This window comes from Pipistrellus kuhlii, unplaced genomic scaffold (assembly GCF_014108245.1).
Source record: "Pipistrellus kuhlii isolate mPipKuh1 unplaced genomic scaffold, mPipKuh1.p scaffold_m20_p_12, whole genome shotgun sequence".
Lineage (NCBI taxonomy): Eukaryota > Metazoa > Chordata > Mammalia > Chiroptera > Vespertilionidae > Pipistrellus > Pipistrellus kuhlii.
The window spans coordinates 22,212,051-22,232,617 of NW_023425427.1; positions in this window are offsets into that span (position 1 = coordinate 22,212,051).

The window sequence follows — 20,567 nt, forward strand, 5'->3', positions numbered from 1 at the left end:
ACAGACAGGCATATTATAGTTTGTTTCCCTAGAATAAAATGTGAGCAGAGATATCTTTGAAAATACATCTGTCACAGGTTAGGTTCTGTAGAAGCAGATGATGAAACATAGTGTGGCATGCTATATACTGATTAGGTGTGATGAGGAATCCATATCTGGAAGGAAGAAAAAAGCAGGCTTGAGAAAAGAGAGAGGTCATGCAGGCCCACAAAACAGTATTCAACTCCATAGGAAGCTTTGGTGTTTACATGGCATGAAAATGGGCTGAGTAGCTGGGCCTTATATCCTTGCTGCAATCAGTCATGGTATTTGGGCCAGTCTGGAAAGGTTTTTTCTTGAGTTATACAGCTTTCTGCAGCTGGAGAAATCCCAAAGGGCTGGGAGCTGGAGACTGACTGCTGATAGCACTCCCAGAAGCTGGACAAGTCATTTCTTAAGTGGGAATTTGAAGACGGCTTCTCCATGCCCACCACACATCACCACAAAACTATACAGCTCCTCTGTACCAGATTAACAGTACTCTCAGGGGTTACTGACATAGGAAGTCAAACCAGATTTTGAAAAAGAGATTTTTATTTTTTTCTAATTCTCTAGTGGCCCACACAGGCAAAATGATTATCATGGGTATAAGATAAGAATGAGAAGCATGTGTACAACACATTACCATTTATAAAGTATTATTTACATACACCAGCCTTTGACTCTAATGACAAATTTATTTTTATAATACACTAGAGGCCCAGTGCATGAAATTTGTGCACAGGTAGGGTCCCTAGGCCTGGCCAGCAATCAGGGCCAATCAGGTTCCCTGCTTCTCAACCTCCCCACTTCCCTTTTCTCTCCCTCTCTCAGTGCCCCACTGCTGCTGCTGGTCACCCACCATGTCCCATGCCACCCCCTGGTGGTCAGTGCACATCATAGTGATTGAACTCCCCATCTCTCAGTCAAACTCCCGAGAGGACAATTGCATATTAGCCTTTTATTATATAGAATGTTTAGGACTGATAAACCTAAGGCCAAGTGATTTTCAGAGTTTTATCATAGATAATTAAAGGCAAAGTTGCAATCTTTTGACTCCAAGTACTACCATCACAAAGATAACATTTCACAGCAGAAGGACCATGAAATTTAGACTGAGATAACACTGATTAAATCTCAGCATTTTCACTTATTAAGATGTGCAAGCTTGAGAAACTTTACCTAAACTCTGCACAGCTCAATTCTTCATAGATAAAATGACAATATACTTCATAGTTTCATTATATATGTTGTATATATGTTAAACATGTTAACGTTTACATGTTATATACGTTAATTTATATACGTTATATATGTTAATTTAAACCAAATGTATATGGAATCTGGTACAGTGTATGGCATACAACAAGCTGGCTGAAGACAAATTAATACCATTACCACCAGAAATGGCTTGCTCTCAAAGCTCTAAATTCAAGACATCTAGAAACAGATGGTAAAAACATAAAAATTGTGTTTTAGTTTTAAATACAGCAAATCACAAGGCTAAATTAGTTTCTGCATGATGCAATGAAACTATTAATTTTCAAAGCCTAATGATACTGAAGTAGTCTTTAACAAATAAAATTTAGACCATACATATCTGCTTACAGAATTTATTTTTCAGCTTTGATAATAAATCTAATTTGTATAACCCAATCCTATAAGTAATACTATTGAACCTTGTTCCATCAACAATCTTATTTAATAAAAGAGAAACATGTAAGTTGACTGTACCTCTGCTATGCTCACCAGCCAATTAGGAGTAAGCATGCAAATTAACATGACAGAGATGGTGGGTTAATTTGCATATACAGGTGCTGGGTGAAGAGCAGAGCAGTAGAGCTGGTGCAGAGTGGAGAGGCTTGGGGAACTTGGCTCCCCAAGCTGCCAGACAGAGAGAAGAGAGGGAGAGCTGGTGGTTTGGAGGACTTGGTAGAGCGGGAGGCCTTGGGACAAAGACAGAGCAGGAAGGGAAAACTCAGAGTGTGGGGAGCACCTGGAATTCTGGGAGTAGTAGTTCTGGTGGCAGAAGGATCTCCTAGAAACTAGACAAAGTGAGCCTGGAGCAAGTTACTGTTGTGGTGGGAGATGGAGGGTAAACAAAGGTGAGGGACATAAATAAAACCAGAGTGTCTAGGAAAAATTAAAGGGAAGATATCCTAAAACTTCCAGGAAATCTCCATTAACGAAGTGAATAAAAAAAAAAAAAAAGCCTCTATTATTCTGTGAGTAACAAACTAAACTGAGTTGGGGTCTCAGACAATTTGCTCATATGATTGCAAAGACAGACTGAAACTCCCAAATTGGAGAATGCTCTCCTGAGTGCTCCCAGATTGGAGAGGGTGCAGGTCAGCCTGAGGGACCCACCCCCTGTGCATGAATCTTTGTGCACTGGGCCCTTAGTATTCCTATAAGAGAATAAATATTAAATTGTAGGGCACCCTGAATAGTAGTGTTTCCCTACTAGAGTCACACAAAACAGAGAAGATACCAACTCCACCGAACTAAAGCCAACCTCGGGATTCAGTAAATATGGCAATCCTAGAGTCAGCTTGTGTTAAAAGTCATACAACTTTGAACAAGTTATATATTTTTTCTTGGCCTCGGTTTCTTTTTAAATATAAATATTTAGTAATACAGATTAGAATTTCTATAATCATTTCTAGGTCAAAAATTCTAAGAGCATAAATCCACTGAAAAATGTTCTTATAGTGCCCTAAGGTAAGTTGAGCAAGAAAGAAAATAATATGCGCCAACTACTGAGTACTGAAACCCGGAAGGCCTGAGCTCTTCAGAAATAAACTGCCGCACAAAGCTCCCAACTTTTATAATTAATTTTGGTATGGAGACTGAATGGTTATGTCTGAACGAACCCAACCCTGAGTATTTTCCATCAAATACTGTTAACATTTGAACACGAGTACTAAGCTAAGAGGACATATTCTAGAACACATGGAGCCTATGTTCTGGAACACATCTCTGGAACTACCAAGAGATGAGAAATACCAAGAAAGGCACATATTAACTGACACCAGGGGGATTCAGTTAATTCAGATAATGGAAAATTCTATATAGAAGTTTGAATAATTCAAAATAAGAGAGGCAGAGAGAGATTGAGATAGGAGAGAGGAGAAGCTTATAAATAAAAAAAAAAAGTATTTGAGATGTATTAGCCAATTGCAATTGGAAACATTATTTCAATCCTATTAAAGCAAATAATTTTTTTAAATTAACATTTTGAAATAATAATATTGTAGAAACCTGAACGGAGGGTATTTAATGATATTTAGAAAATTTTCTAAGTTGACCTAGTGTTTTTAGCCATATTTTGAAAAAAAATCCTTTATTTGAAGAGATATATTGATGAAGAATTTATGAATTAAATTATATGATATCAGAGACTTGCTTAAAAATAGTCAGGGCTGGAGAAGAATGGGTGAACAAAATTGGACATTAGTGGATAATTACTCATGTTGGGTAATACTATACTTTCTGCTTTTGTGTTTGAAACTTTCTATCATAAAAGTTAACACACACACACACACACACACACACACAGATGAAATTTAAGGGGAGAAAAAAATCCTACTGACAGGACACATGAAGTATGCATCTAGAATGCTCTTTCCTTGGAAATCCCTTCTGACATCATGAGTTAAATGTGGATAATGTCTATTAACCACAAAGTCCCCATGAAATGGAACAGAGATTATTTTAGAGCCATTTATAGGAATCACCTGGGGAGCATTACTGAAACCCATGGCATCACAGCAAAGGTTTTACTTAATTCCAACAGGAGTTTCTGCAAAAGCTTCATCAAAATGTTGTTAGGAAGAAATTTGCATGAATCTTCGTTTCATTTGTTGGTCCTGAGTCTTTGGGTAGATCAGGGAAGTTCTAAACCTTTTACAGCATTTGTATCCAGAAAGGGACATTTTATATAGCTTATAGTGTGTGTGTGGGGGGGGGGGGGGGGGGGGGGGGCGTGGCACTGTTTTTTAAATGCCTCTCTCCTCATTAAGCAAGTCTATTTCACAGATGAGGCAAGTCACTACCTTTTCAAAGACAGTAATTCCTGTAGAGGGAGTAGAAAAAGGGGGAAGTTGAAAACAACATTTAAAAATTTTTTTTAAATTCATGTCTTTTTTTATACAAGGTTTTCAAATTGTCCCACTGAGGGCAGTAATCAAAATAGAGAATGGTAATACACCATGCCAACGCACATATGTGTGTGCACGCATGCACAGACACACTCACACACATACACACACACACACACACACACACACACACACACAGAATGCAAGTGTGATAGCTGATGGACTGCAATGGTTCTTTTCAGCTCCAATTATATTTGATAGCATTCCATTACTTTTATGCTTATTTTAAAATTCCCTTGACACAGATTGATTAAAGGTACGAACCTCTATGAACCTATGAAAAATTTATGGATTTTGAAAGAGCTTTAACATGTACCATTTGAGCACAAATCATTTCCTAGCTGTCACTGTTTTTTTCCACAGCCTCTCTTACGTTGGTAATATATGTTTAATAATAAAAAGCCGATGCTAGGGATTAAAGCATCGAGATGTTACAGAAGAAAGCAACAACAACCCTCCAAAAAGAAATTAGATTTGTATGATTTTTAACTATTCTTTAATCTGCTTCTGGGCAACAAAAGTGATTTGTGTCAGCCGTTATTGCATTAAACTTTAATTTTCTTCCATCGGCACAGGATTATATAAAGGAGTATTGGATTGCACTCAGCATGGATTAGCTGAGCACTGTCTCTGCTGCCAAGGAGCAAATGGATTTCCTTCTTTCTCTGATTTATATTTTTATTGCTGTTTTTCCCCTCCTTCTAATTCCCATTACCCTTCTGTTTGCCAGCACTGAGATACCCTGTAGGAGCAGCAGGAAGGCAAGCAGAATTATTGGCTTATTGCATATATTTATGTTCCAAGACTTCTCAGTCATCTATGTCAGAGGAATAAAGTAGCCTCCAGCCATGGAGACAGAGTGCCAGTTTTATACTATAAAGTTAAAACTTTTTTAAAGGTAAAAAGTCACCCCTTCCCTGCTTAAAATCCGGCAATACTAGCTGAGTTTTGCTGCACTTCTGATATCCTGGCTGTATCTCACAGCAGGTGGAGAAAACTGCTGTTGAGATAGACACAAGATAAAGACCCCGTAGCTCCCTTTTGCTCACAAGGGGGTAGAGGCAGCAGAGACTTTGAGATTCAGGAGAGAGAAGAGGCTCTCTTTGGCCTTCCCCCTTAGTGTTTGAGATAGAAACTTGTTTCTGGAAACAAAAGTAAATAATTTCCCTCCTTTTCTTTAAAAATAAAAAAAAAACAACAACAACAAAAGCCTTTAATAAGACTCTTAAGTTTAGTCACTGTAAGATGTAAATGACAAAAATAGTTTTAAGTATTACTTCATTATCCCTATACAATTTTTATGTCACTGAATCTTAGCTGATTAAGGAAATAAAGCTTTGTAGGAGCTCCTGTAATTTTTGTTGTTGTTGTTGTTTTACTAAGCATTAAGCTAGCCTTACATAAATCTATGTACATAAAGATCACATTAAAAACACTGCAAATAGACAGCTAAATTTACGGTTAATTAACCCAATGTTTTATTTCAATATTTAGCTTTCTTTTTGAATTTTGTGAGGAAATAGTTTTTGTAGTTGTCAGGTTTATACTGCAACAATACTACGTAGAAAACATTTCCCAAATACATGTTGTTTTTCCACATCAATTCTATGATACCAACTAGGTGTCCAGCAATTCAATTAAATTCAAACATTGATTTCCAGAGCTACTGCAGATCCTGAAGGTCAAGGGCTCCATCCCACCTGACTGCCCTCACTTCATATACCAGCCACAAATGGGATGCCCCAGGGTACCTGCATTTTTGCTCAGAATATTACAAATGTGAGTGTTCCTACAACCTCCCTCCTTAGGTTACTCAAAAATCAGGAAAGTATGATTTTACCTATGATTACCAGTTTATTGTAAAGGATACAACTCTGGAACAGTTAACTGGAAGATATGTATAGGGTAAGATATGGGGTAAAGGGGAATGCAAAGCTTCAGAGTCCTTTCTGAGTATGTCATCCAACATATCAATGTGTTCACCAGCCTGGGCGATCTCCAAATCTCATTGCTGAAGACCTTTTATGGAAGTTTTGTTAGATAAGCATGATTGATTAAATGACTGGCTGTAGATTATTGGATTCATTTTCCATCTTCTCTCCCCCTCTCATCCCCTCCCCCCTAGAGATTGGGGATTGGAGGGGATGAAAGTTCTAACTCTTTCATCTCATGGTGGTTTTCCTCCTGACCAGCCCCTATGCTGGGCCCTCCTATAAGCCATATCATTGGCATACAAAAGATAAAAAAACTATAAAAAATTTAGGAGTTATGTGCCAGGAGCTGAGGACAAAGACCAAATGTTTATTTTATTTTTTATACCACACGGTGGCTTATAAAAACAAACATTTTAAAAAATCTCTTGTGGATCTTTCTGCAGATGAGCTGGGTCTCTACTGAGCTTGTTGATCTTAATCCCAATGGTTCTAATCTATGTAACCACTAAGAAAATAACTATCTATACAGAAAAGGAAATGAGGAAAGAATAAAAATGGCAGACTAGAGAAATTTAACCAAACACAAAAGAAGGCACTATTGGAGGAACTTCAGAACAAATAAGGTTATCACATATAAAACAATAAAATGGCAGAGTTAAGTCCTTCCTTAGCAGTAATCACTTTAAATGTAAATGAATTAAATTTATTAATTAAAAGATAGAGGCTGGCAAAATGAATACAAAGATAGAATTTAGATCCAAAGACATAAATAGGTTAAATATGAAAGAATGGAAAAGATATTCCATATAAGTAGTAACCAAAAGAAAGCTGGTGTGATTATATTGTACTAATACTAGATAAAATAGACTTTAAGACAGAAATAATACTTAGAAATTATTATATACTGATAAAAGGGTCAATACATGAAGACATTATGAAATTGTGAACATGTATGTACAAAATGTTACCAAACATGTGAAGCAACATGGGCAGAATGCAAATCAAAACCACAATGAGATACTACATCACACTTACTAGAAAGATTATGATTTTTTTAAAATAGAAAACTATGTGAAGAAATTGAAATCCTATTCTATTGCTCATATGAATGTAAAGTAGTTCACTTGCTGTTGAAAGTTTGGTGGATCCTTAAAAATTTAAACATAGAATTCCCATATGGCCCATCATTTCAACTTTTGGTTACCACTTATATGGAATACCTTTTCCATTCTTTCATATTTAACCTATTTATGTCTTTGGATCTAAATTCTATCTTTGTATTCATTTTGCCAGAGGAACTGAAAGCAGATACACAAATATTTGTTTGCAAATGTTAATGGCAGCATGATTGGAAATAACCTAAATGCCCAGCAATAGATGAATGGATAAATAAATTGTGGTGTATACATATAACTGAATATTATTCAGGCATAAAAAGGAATGATACACTTATAAATTCACATTGATGAGTCTCAAAGTCATGCTAAGAAACCAGCCACAAAAGGCCACATATTTAATGACACCAGCACTATGAAATGGCCAGATTAGGTAAATCTATAGCATCAGAAAGCAGATTGGCGGTTGCCAGGGTTGGGGTAACTGGATAATAGTATGGGATTTCTTTTGGAATGATTAAAATATTTTGGAACTGGTTGGAGCTGGTGGTTCCATGGTATTACAAATATACTAAATACTACTGAATTATTTACTTTAGAATGGTTAATTTTGTGTTATGGGCATTTCACCTCAATTTTAAAAAAATCCTCCAGGCCAAAAGAAAAAAAGACATTTGATACAACCTAGCAAATCCACTTCTAAGTATTTACCCAAGTCATAAATATATATAGTCATAAATGTAAAATATAAGTACATATTTATGTACACACACACACACACACACACACACACATATATCCTATATAATAAAGATGTAATATGCAAATGGTTGTTACACCATGAAGCAAAAGGACCCACAGTGTTAACAACCAGATTACTGATCAGCAGGAGGGTGGGCAGCAGGGCTTCGGAGAGCTACAGGAGGGGGTAGGGCAGCAAGCTATGAGGGGAGCAGGAGAGAGGGGGTGGGGGAAACTACAGGAGGGCGGGGCAGTGGGTAGAGAGCTATTGGAAGGCAGCAGTGAGCTACTGGCAAGCTACTGGTACAAGGATTCATGCACAGGGCTATTAGTGTGTGTGTGTGTGTGTGTGTACACAAACAAATATAATATGGTTGTGTATATACAAACAAATCATCACTACTATTGTACATGAATGCTCATGGCAGCTTTTTACATTACAGTTTCAAACTGAAAAAAACAAAATGTGTTTCAATAAGTGAATATATAAACTGCATCTAAAAAGTAAGAAAGTAAGTATATATATACAATGAAAAATTACCCAGCAAAAAAAGAAATAGACAACAAAATATTTTGATTTGTGAAAGAAGTCAGGTTCAAAAGCCTACGTACGTATGGTATGGTTCTACTGATATAAAATTGTAGAAAAAGCAAAACTATGGTGACAGAAAGTACTTCATTGGTTGATAGGCTAAGATAATGGAAAGAGATTTACCAAAAGGAGGAATAAGAGAATGTAAAATGACAGAACTGTTCCATATATTTTTAAAAATATAATTTTTATTGATTTCAGAGAGGAATGGAGAGGGATAGAGAAAGATAGAGACATCAATGATGAGAGAAAACTATTGATCAGCTGCCTCCTATACGCCCCGACCCTTGATCAGTATCAAACCTGGGACCATTCAGTCCACAGGCTGATGTTCTATTCACTGAGCCAAACCAGCTAGAGCAGAACTATTCCATATCTTAACATTAGTGGTGGTAATATAACTATATATATTTATCAAAATTCATTGTAATTGAAATAAACTTATTAAATTTTACTTTAGTAAAATGTGAAGCATGCCTCAATAAAATGTATTTTTAAGAGAAGGGGGAAAAAAATCTTATGCTAGGCTTTTCTTGTGATTAGCTTTTTAAAAAAAATGCCCAACTCTGTATCTTTTTCAGATACAGAATGGTAAAGTTCTTCCAATGATGGCCATAGATATTTCCTAGAATGATGGTAATCTCTTACCCTCTTTATCTAGGTGCTAAGGGGACTATTAAGATAAATATGCCTTCCGCACCAATGGAAGATTGAACCAAACAATATATTCAACCATATGTTCTCATCTCAGCCTGACCATCTGCTAGCTTTGCACTTAAATATATCATGTAGTTCACTGATTCCCATTTGAAGGAAAACTATGGGGGGGAGAGGGAAAGATATACCAATAAAATGGTTAGCTAATAGCTATGTTGAAGAAACCTAAGTACACTGTTTTCTAAGAATAAATTGTACACCCTGGGAGATATACATTCATTCAAGTTGTCAAAGTAGCTTTGAGTTTAAAGAAAAAATACTTTTATAGCTATACAAAGGGAGTAGAATGGGAGCTATATCTTAAAATCTTGACCTGACCATCAAACAGGCAAATCTATTCATTTGATATCTCTAGATTTCACTTGAAAAGAAATTAGATACAAATTAGATTTATATCTATCATTCCATTGCTACTGTATTTTCCGTATTTTTGTCCTTCTGGGAATTTTTATTTATCATATAAGTAGTCTATGTACATGTGTTGCTAGCAACTCTGTAAAATTATATTCCTATACTTTCTTGGTGTAAGTCATGATCTCCCCTGAGAAATACCCATAGCTTTAACTTGGAAGGTGAAGAGCTTGGAAAAGGAGAAGGCTGAAGTCTTTGCAAGGGTGACTGAGCAATACCTTTTTTCTGGAAGGCACTTTCATGCTGTTTTCTACCATGAACAGTTTTTTCTTCTCCAGCCTGCTTACTATGGAAAATCTTGATTCTTGCCATCTTATTTCTCCACAGACAGAATGAAAGAGTTAAAAAGAATGCATGTGCTAAACAAATACTGCTATCTGTCAACCAGTGAGATGTGTGGTAATTCCCATTGTTAAATCTCCCAAGTTCCCATCTGTGAGAGTGCATTAGTTCTCAACTAAAACTACATCTAAAAAGAGATGCATTATCTGTCAGTCTCTTCGTTCATTCCTGAAACACTATCATCAGGGTGAAGGTTCTGACATTTGCAAATTAAATACAAGTCTACTTTCTGAGAGGTTTTTCTAATTTCCACCTCTCAAATTTCATCTCTGGAGCTCCTCAGATGCCCATCTTTCCCCTGCCATTGGCAACCCGTGCCCTTCAGCTGTATCCTCCCAATCCCGCACTTAGTGCATTGCAGCCACTGTCAGAAAGCAGCCTGTCAAAGACTAAATCAGAAAGGATGGACCCTGCTGTTCCCTTCACATCAGAGAGAGAATCCCCTGGGGTGTCTTTAAGACATCGTGTTCACCTGTCATTTCTAGCTCATCTGCAGCATCCAGTTGGGGTGCTTTTCACACTGTCAGGTACTCACATTTCTTTCCTTGTGCCTTTTATTTATGGAAAAAAAGAAACGCCCCACAGGAGTCTAAACCGGGACTTTTTAAAAAATAAAATTCTGTGAGGGAGAGATGGCAAATGAATAATCTGCTTGCATGGCACTGCTTCCAAGCAGGCTTAAAACAAAGCGTTTTATAAGGCCAAACTGGAATTATAGTATAACAGACTCAAAATCCCTCTTTAGGCCCAGTGGTCAAAAGGGCTGCATAGTGAGCTGCCTTAAGGTATCTGAATTAGAAAGATAACATTTTCAGCACCTCCTTCTACGTCCTCCGACTGACTGTCAGGTTCTTTAGCTTATTATCAGATCATCGGATACTGCTTGCTAGGCATAAGGTTTGAGGAGGGTATATCTTAGTCGAGGGAGGGGGACGGTGAAGATTTAAATTATTTTCCAGAAGTGCACTCAAATCTGCCTAGTGCAACTGAACATAATTCTTTAAGCTCACAATTGCCTAACCTGCTAAGTGCTCACTCTAGCCCTCAGAGTTCCTTCCAGATGAGCTAAGTGCTTTCTGCATGCAAATTTCATGATTAGAGATAGGCATTTAATGGAACAATTCTATAGCTCTATGCTGCATAAAAACACTGAAGGAGAGGGAACTACCTTCAGACAACCTGGGATTATTGAAAAGTTGCCAACCTCTTTAAGCAGGAAAAAAAAAGGTTGAGACAGGAATATCTCCAAATGCCAAGATAATCAGACTTAATTCTCCATGTGGCCTTTTGCTTCTCTCCTAAATTTCCAAATTTAAAAAATACATATATTCTTCAGGTGGAGCACCTGCCTTGGGTGGACATAACTTCTATGTCGAGGTCTGGTTGCTGTAAGGTTCAACAAACTTAAAAATTTATATCACAGGTCTGTTTCCATTTACTCTATGGTCATACGTACTCACATGCTATGAATGCCCAATAAATAATTGCTTGATTAGAATGTCAGGTTTGTTGCTTTACTGAATCAATAAGTCATTGAACTGGAATTTTCAATTAAGTGCCCCAGGTAACAAGCTTCAGGCTGGACCCTGAAACTTCTACCGTGGAGCAGCAAACAGCTTGCAGCTAAGTCTCCAGCACGCTTAATATGTTCTACTGTTTACCCTGCATCAGTCAAACCCATGCACTGTCCCTGCGCAGAAAGCTTTGTGATCAGCAACATGATTAATATGCTACTTTTGCTGTGGCAAGAGCTGCCTAAAGCCAGCTTTCAATGAGCTCTGTAAATGCCTTTTTCATGCCCTCCACTGAGCATAGGCCTACAAAGTTCAAGTAAACAATGGATATTTGAAAGTGTAGATTATATTAGCAAATACATTCCTCCCACTTTGCACCAGTCTCCCTATGACAAGGCAGCAATGCCATTCTGCCTGCCTGTGCATTGCCCGTCTCTGAGCTCACGCCACCTTCACACCCCTTTACGCACGCAGCTATTAGGTGACACATTTACTTCATGGTGACACCTGAACATGGACAGCAAAGAACACAGAAGACTTCAGGGATTTTTGCCACAATAACAAAAACAAAAACTGTCCTCAGCAACTGATTGTGAGTAAAGAGAGAGAGAGAGAGAACGCATTGTAGCTTGCTGTCCACATCCACACACAAGAGGTAGCTGCAGTTTTCTCAAAGCAGTCCCCACAGGGCCCCAGTTTACAAACAGCTGACCTTCCCCAAGCTGAGGTAGATCTTATAGGTAGGACTTTCTTTTGATTCACGCTGTCAAAAAAAAAAAAAAAAAAAAGCTAACCTGGAGCAAATCGTCTTCGGAAATCAATGCTTGGATGAGCCCTTTGAAAGTGTGAAACAAGATAAGAAGCGAGACCTGAGTTTAGTCTGATGGACAACACTGTGATCACACTGCAGATTTCAGGATGAACGGCTGATGCTTGTTGTGCTACAAACATGTTTACCAGAGGAACAAAGTCAGGGCCCGACGCCTGTGAAAAGCCAGGCATTGTTCTGACCTTTCGAAAGTCCTCTGGGGACTCCAATCCAGACTCCTTGGTAAGCTCACAGCAGTGGACCAGCTTCCTGTGGAGTTTAGAAAAAGAAATGCCAATTTCACTTATTTGTTATATTTTTCTGCCCATTGATTGATTGCTTAAGCTTAATTTTTTTCTTATAGAAATATTAAATTAAGGATGGCACCATATTACAGTAAAAGTAGCCACTTAGTCAAATCTTGTTTTTAGAACCACAGAGTATATAAATGTGTACACACACACACACACACACACACACACACACACACATACACTTATAAATGTACATTCTTTAAACAAAAATCCACAGTTCTTTATACCTAATTTTCATTTGACCTGGCTCATTGCAAAAAAATCATAAACCTGGCAGCTAGTGGTGACTAATTTTCACCTGTGATGAGACAAATGTACTTATGCTTTAAGGTAGACATTTTTTATTTTTTTAAAACCAAATAAACTAAAATTAATGATTCTATTATCTGACCAAGAATATTAGCTGCACAAACAAAAAATATAGAAAGATACAGAAGAAAATACAGATGCAATATTCTCAAAATATAAAAGGTGATAAGTTACTTAAATAATTGTTTTATATATTCAGAGTATGGGGACTGTGTTTATTTTGTTTGTTTACGAAGTATTGAATCATATACTTTTTCCATGTTAAAAAAAAACATGTATAGATTTCTAGCTATCAAGCCCATGACCCATTTCAGTAGATCTTCCTTCCACAAAATAGCCCCTTGGTGTCTCTGAGCATGAATACTGATATCAAGAGATAAGAGATGAGAAATTTGCCATATGTTAGAACATGTGTACAGCTGTGTCTTCCTTGGATTGAGTGCTGTGAACATGGGCATTCTTAAATTTAAATGTGTCATTTTGATACCATGCTTTCTGTCCTTTTTTTATCAGAGGGGCCCTTCAAATATAGATGTCTGCTAAAACAAAAGACATACCAGGATTGAAGTTCAGTACATTTTAATGATTCCCTAATACTATTTGCTATATTTTAATTTTTATGCTTAACAAATAGTATGTGTGTGATTTACAACTTATATAATAAAAGCATAATATGCAAATCGACTCATCAGCTGAACAGTGGAATGACCATCCAGACGACCATCCAGACAACCATTCGGATGACCATCTGAGACCATGCTATGACACCCACTGGCACCAGGCCAGCCAAGGCAGGTGCAATGCAATTGGTCGGGTGCTTGGCCATCAACCCATGATCACCCCACAGAGGGAGGCCCAGGCCACCAACCAGCAGGTTGCGGTGGATGGGCAGTGCCTCTCTCTGGGAGAGAAGCTGGGTCCTGGGTGCCAGAGGGAAGCTGGTGCCAGCAGCCAGGGGAAGGAAGGCCTACTCTTGCATGAATTTCATGCATTGGGCCTCTAGTTATCAAATAATACTGCATCCTCACCCCTGGGTTCTTCTTTTCTAAAGACAACCATTTTCAGCATTTTCTCCTGAAATAAACCTCCATGATTCTAAATAATGTCCTTAGTGTCTTAAACTATTTTTCTATTTTAGACATTATATTTCCATTTCCTACTGCGGAAGTCAGATATTTTAGCTTCCTTGCCTATCCACCCCAAGACATACCTACACTCCACCTTTTCATTAAACATATGTCACAATTTGAAATAAATATCCCTAACTAGTACTTTTCTTGTTCAACTTTTAATTTTCTCTAGCTTTAATAATTGGTCTGTTTGTTTTTTTCATGGTTTTCCATATCTATATCTATATGTCTATGTCTATATCTATCTATACCTATTATTAATATTTACCAAGAATGTAAAACTTCTGTCAATTATATAATACAGGGCTGGGGGAGTATTTTTTTTCTGTAAAGGGCCGAAGAATGAAGAGTTCCGGCACTGTGAGCCGTATGGTCTCTGTTGCAACTACTCAACTCTCACATTGGGCCAACGTAAAGGAGTGGGCATGGGATGGTCTTATAAAACTTTACTTACAAAAACAAGCAAGGGGCTGGTTTGGCCTGGGCCATAGTTTGTTGACCTCAGGTCCTACACCAACTGATCCATCAATTCATTTTGAAGCTATTCCTCCTAGACATTTTGATCTTTCTTTAATCTGGATTTTAATCTCTCTGCATGTGCTTACAGAGCCATCATCCAGACATTTCCCAGTACCTCACCTGTAAGTTGAATTCTTTTGTTCTAGGATCCTATGTCTTTCTAGCTTTATACCATCCTTTCAATAGGTTGCCTAAAAAAGGCACACTGGTTGTAATTTTTTTGGTATTATATGGATTCTTCAAGTGACTTTATTCTACCCGCATGTATCTTTTACAATTTTACATGTAGAATTTTAGAACAGAAATCATCCCCCCCCCTCAGAATTTTGAAGCATATCTTCCTTTTCTTTATACTTCTAATTATCATTCAATAATATGATGTTATTCTGATTCCTGGTCTTTCCTCTGTGACATTTTATTATTGCTGGCAGCCTTTCAGATTTTTCTCTTTTTAATGTTCAGAAATTTTATGTTTCACCATGTCATCTTTTCTGTTTCTGTTTTTTATCAATGTACTAGAATGTATTATCAATGTATATGGGTCCTTTGAATATAGAAATGTATATTTATCATTTGTGGGGCATATTTTGAATAATTTTTGGATAATTATCTCCACAATAATTTTCCTTTCTGAATTTCCTGCCAGCTGGCACTTTCATAATTCATTTTATCTTTTCTCTCCCTTTTTTCCATCTATGAGATTCTTAATCCTATCTTTGAGGATAGTTTTTCATCTTTATTTTCTAACAATCATACAAGTTACAACAGATGATGAATAGATGAAAATATACAAAGAATCACAAATGAAGGATGTAAAAGTTTTTTGATAGCAAATGACCTGGTAGCAGCCCAAGTGCCCATCAGTAGAGCAGTGTATAAAAAAGGCAGTGGTAATTTACACAATGAAATACTACTTGGTCATAGAAAAAGGAAATCCTACATTTTGGGCAGCATGGACGGACCTGGAGAATATTATGCTAAGTGAAATAAGCCAGTCAAAGACAAATGCCATACGATTTCACTTATACGTGGAATCTAATGAACAAAATTAACTAACAAACAAGATAGAAACAGACTCATAAAAACAGAGAATAGATAGATAATTGTCAGAGGAGAGGGAATTTGGGCGGCTGGGTGAAAAGGGTGAAGAGATTAAGCAAGGAAAAAAACTCAGACATAGACAATAGTGTGGTGATTACCAGAGGGTGAGAAGGATCGGGGGAAGTAGAGGAGGGTAAAGAGGGGATAAATGGTGATGGAAGGAAATTTAACTCTGGGTGGTTAGCACACCAAATAGTATACAAATGATATATTTTAGAATTGTATGCTTGAAACTTATACAATTTTATTAACCAATACCACCCCAATAAATTCAATAAAAATAAAAATATAAAAGAAAAATTAAAAAGATAAAGAAAAAATTAAAAATTGACTCCTGAGGCCACTGACCTATTTTTAAGGCTGTGTTATCACAAAAGGAATCTCTTCAGTGACTCTAAGAATAAAGCTGAGAGACGGTCTTTGAAGTTCTGCCATATGGTGCAACATATGTACATTTGCTATACATGCCTTGAATAGATATCAACATGAAGACACTCTTTATATACAATGTATTATCATACATAAACCTTTCAAATGAAGTCTAGAATATGTGTGTGCATGCATATAATTATAGGAATACATAAGCATAAATGTGCATATGTATGTACAGTTATATTCTCAAATATGTGAGTATACAACCAGGAATTGTTTTCATGGAGACTTAAAATATTGGGAGATGCCTGCCTTGACAACTCTACAAGCCTACTTTTGAATTAATTTATTTATTAAAAAATACTTTTTGAAAATCTATTATGAACCCCATTAAATAGTGTTGGTTGGCATCACATGAACTGCAAAGGAGATGATGTTTTGTAACAAAGAGAATCTGTAAAAGATTTTTAGAAAGAAATGGCTGGACCATATTTCCCAAATTCTCAGTGACAATCTTTCTTGGCGGTGTTAGTCCCATGGTTAAGGATTGTTAATAGGGATTAAATAAAAAAGTTATCTATTTTTGTTTACAGATTTTTATGTAGCTGTGAAAAGGATAAGGAAAAACTTCTACTAATTTAGTTATGTCTTTAAACCATTCTTTCCCAAGTACTTCCTATATTCAATTAAACTGTAAAGAATTAAAGTTACAGAAAGAGAGAAAGAGAAAGAGAGAGAGAAGGACAACACACACACTTCACAATAACTACTAAGAGATGATGAAGTTGAAGGGGGAACCAAATTCTTAAAAGAACTAAAAGGATCTGTGAAGTGTCCTTAACACCTTCACAACCCATCTGGTCTCTCCTTGTGCTAACTTGCACCTAACTACTCAGTTATTTTAAAATATATATATATATTTTTATTGATTTCAAAGAGGAAGGAAGAGGGGGAGAGAGAGAAACATAAATGATGAGAGAGAATCATCAACTGACTGCCTCCTGCATGCCCTCAATAGGGGATCAGGCCCACAACCCAGGCATGTGCCCCAACCAGGACCAGGAATCGAACCATGACCTCCTGATTCATAGGTAAACACACTCAACCACTGAGCTATGCAGGCCGGGCACCACTCAGCTTTTTGTTTTTCTATTACTTTCCCTTTTCACCTAGCACTTCTTTCTCTCATTGTTGTCCTTCCCTGACTATTTATTTTCTTCTGGTCTTTTACTTGTTTATAATTTCTCTGCTTCATTATACTAAAGAACCATTTCCTGGGTAGCCCCTAAAAATCTTAATATACAGACACTCTATAAAATAATTCCATAGCCAATAAATGCCTAAAATCTTAGAGAATGGTGGCAGAAATAAAATGTCAGTGTGAAGGCAACAAATTCAAATTTTAAGGGTCATCAGAAGTCCAGATGTTACTCTAATCATTATATTTGCTTGAAACAATTCTACCACTCCCAGTTCATCGTGATAGGGCACCTGTAAAACTCTCAAAGGTGGATTCTAGTAGATTTCCTCTCATGAGATGCATTCTTTCCTTAAATATATGAAACACAAGAAGTGTGTATGAATAAAAATGAAGCACATTTTTCTTGATGAATAATAATAATCAAATAGCAAGACAAAAATAGTCACATATTTCAAATAACAAATGATTTAATATAACAACATATCATAAAGAAAAACTTTTAAGTCTATTACATTTTCAAATAGTAAAATCAGGTCCAATTTGGTTCCCAATGATTTAAGCACTGTCTTTGCTTCTCATTAACCACAAGATATTTATGATTAAATTGTTATTCCTTGTGATTTGTGGTGCAAGTTCTCTAGTGAGTGCAATGTTTCTCCCAATATGTTAGTTTAGAGTGGGTACTCATTACACATTAATTTGATCAGACTCTGCCATTAATGGGCCATGCAAGTACAGTCTCATGTCTCTCCAACAACATGGTAATTACTTCTTCAGTTAGAGTTGTCATTGCCAATAATTATACCTAGGCTGTAGACACAACACTAAAGAACACTTCTATGCTATTCCTCCCATCCAAGAACATAGTAGAATTTGCACGTACATCAAATTATCTGCAAAAGAGTCTTCCAAATCACCGAAGCTACAGGCTTTGACTTTGTTGATTAGTGTTAGTCAAAGGTAGCTCTGTAAGTAAGACTTTTCTGCAGTAGCATTTTAATTTCTCCAAGCCAGGCAATAAGACAAAACAACAGCAGTGGCAGAATAATTGCCACATTTATGGAGCAAAACTATATGCTTGGAAATGTGTTTTATGGACATGATCTGATTTTTTTTTAATTTTTATGGTGACGCATGAGAGAGATGGTATTTCATTATTTTACTAATGAGTAAATAGCTCCTGGGAACGAAAGCAACATGTGCAAACCATACAAATAGTAAGTGGAAAAGTTGGGATTTCATCCCAATTTTATATGATTCCAATTCTATGTCCTTAGACAAAAGAATATATTGCTTTTCCTCCCAGACAGTTCTTCTTGCCGACTCCATTTCTACAAAGATCCTAAACATTAAAAAAAAAAAAAAAAAAAAAAAAAAAAGTTCAAAGTCTTGAATTCTCATTTTATTCTTTCCTTTCTCCTCACCACAGGCAATTTTGTTGCCAAATTTATTGCTGACTCTGCTTTTAAATATTTGTTACAGCTGGCTCTTCATTTCTGTTTACTGCCACTACCCTGTTGAGATCCTCCTTCATTTCAATAGTGCCTTAACCTTTGTTTCCCCTTTTAGCAGTCAAGTCTCTCTTCATTCCTTCTCAGGGTTCCTCAGCCTCAGCACCAATGAGAATCTCTGTTGTAAAGGTTTTGTAGGACTTTTAGCAGCACCCTAGACTCTACTCACTAGATTCTATTTACTCTTCCCATCCAGTTGTGACAACCAAATGTGTCTTCAGACCTTGACAAATGCCCCTGAGGGGCAAAATCACCTCCAGTTGAGAACTACGCATCTTTACTAATAGTTAAGCATCCATGCTTTGAGTGTTACTCCCTGATTCAAAATGTTTCAGAACAAATGTTTTAGATTTATCTTTCTTATCTTCTTTGTACATCCTTTGCTCCAATGAAACTATCCCAATTGCTATTACTTAGATATAACCTGTATTCATGCTCTTGCCTACTGGATTCTTCTACCTCAAAACACACTCTTATCACTTTCTCTTCCTATAATTCTATTCATCCTCCAAGGTCTATCTCAAAAGTTGCCTCCCATAGATACTTCTGTGCTACCCTCAGCCAGAAATGATGGCTTCTTTTTCTGTGCTGCTTCCATTAGGGATTGGGTTTGTCTCTGAGGATACTGAATTGACACCAATATTCTTTGAATTGTAGCTACCTGTACCCATCTTCTTCCCTACTTCACTGTTAACTACTCAGGGATAATAGTCATGCCTCAGTCACAGTTTATAACCCAGCAATGCCTAGTACCTATTAATAATACAGTAAATGTGTGTGTGTTAAGTGCTACTAAAGACATAAATCCTCCTTATGCCTACACTGAAAGCATACATTCAATGTCAGGACACTTCTTTTAGTCCAGTACACACAGCAGAGAGAGATATAGTATGAAAATGCCAATGTGGTATCCAGTTACTCAAGTTCCTGAACTCCAAGTAAACTGGAATGTGTGCCCTTAAATTTGCCAGTGGGATCACCAAGCTGCATAAGAAACAAGAACAGTCACCATGTCAGGACTGGAAATTACAAGGTAGCTCATTTGTGCTGGGGTGCTACCAGGATGGTGGGAAAAAGAGGTGGGAATCATGAGCAAGGAAGCTGGAGAAAGCTGCCAATCATGCAAGGAGGTGAGATGTGGCCTCTGACTGCAGGGACAGACATTCGCCAAGATAATCTTTTTGTACAAGACACCACTCTGTTTCACCGAGCCAGAGGTGTGGACTAATGAACCTTTCTCTGGTTTGACATAAATCCGAAATACTAAGGTTCACATCAATCTGCACCCAAAAATGATGGAACATGTAAGCAGTCATTGTTTACATCCCTTAGGTCAATGATTTAATACTATAAACAAGGTGAGGGAGGGAGACTTTAAAAATGTCTTTAAGATCATTAGATTATGTAGTATGCTAAAAACACTTGGGCAGGCATACTTTAAGGGCTGTTATATATAGCTGGTACACAAGGTACATGCTACAAATCAGATGGTTTTATCATGCAGACTAGCACAAACATTGTAAACATGCAAAACCAATGCCCTTTCAGGGTTTAAATAGAAAAGTGACATTTCACAATGTGCTGCACAAGTCCACCAGGTTGGCTGTAAACCAACCCAAAACACATCCAGTACTTCATCCCAGAAAGTCTTTATGAGCAGTAACACACATTCCATAAACTTCCCATCAAATATATCCCCCGAAAGTGACTACAGCATGCCCGGTGCCAGCCTGACAGGGAACTGCGGGGTTGGGTGGT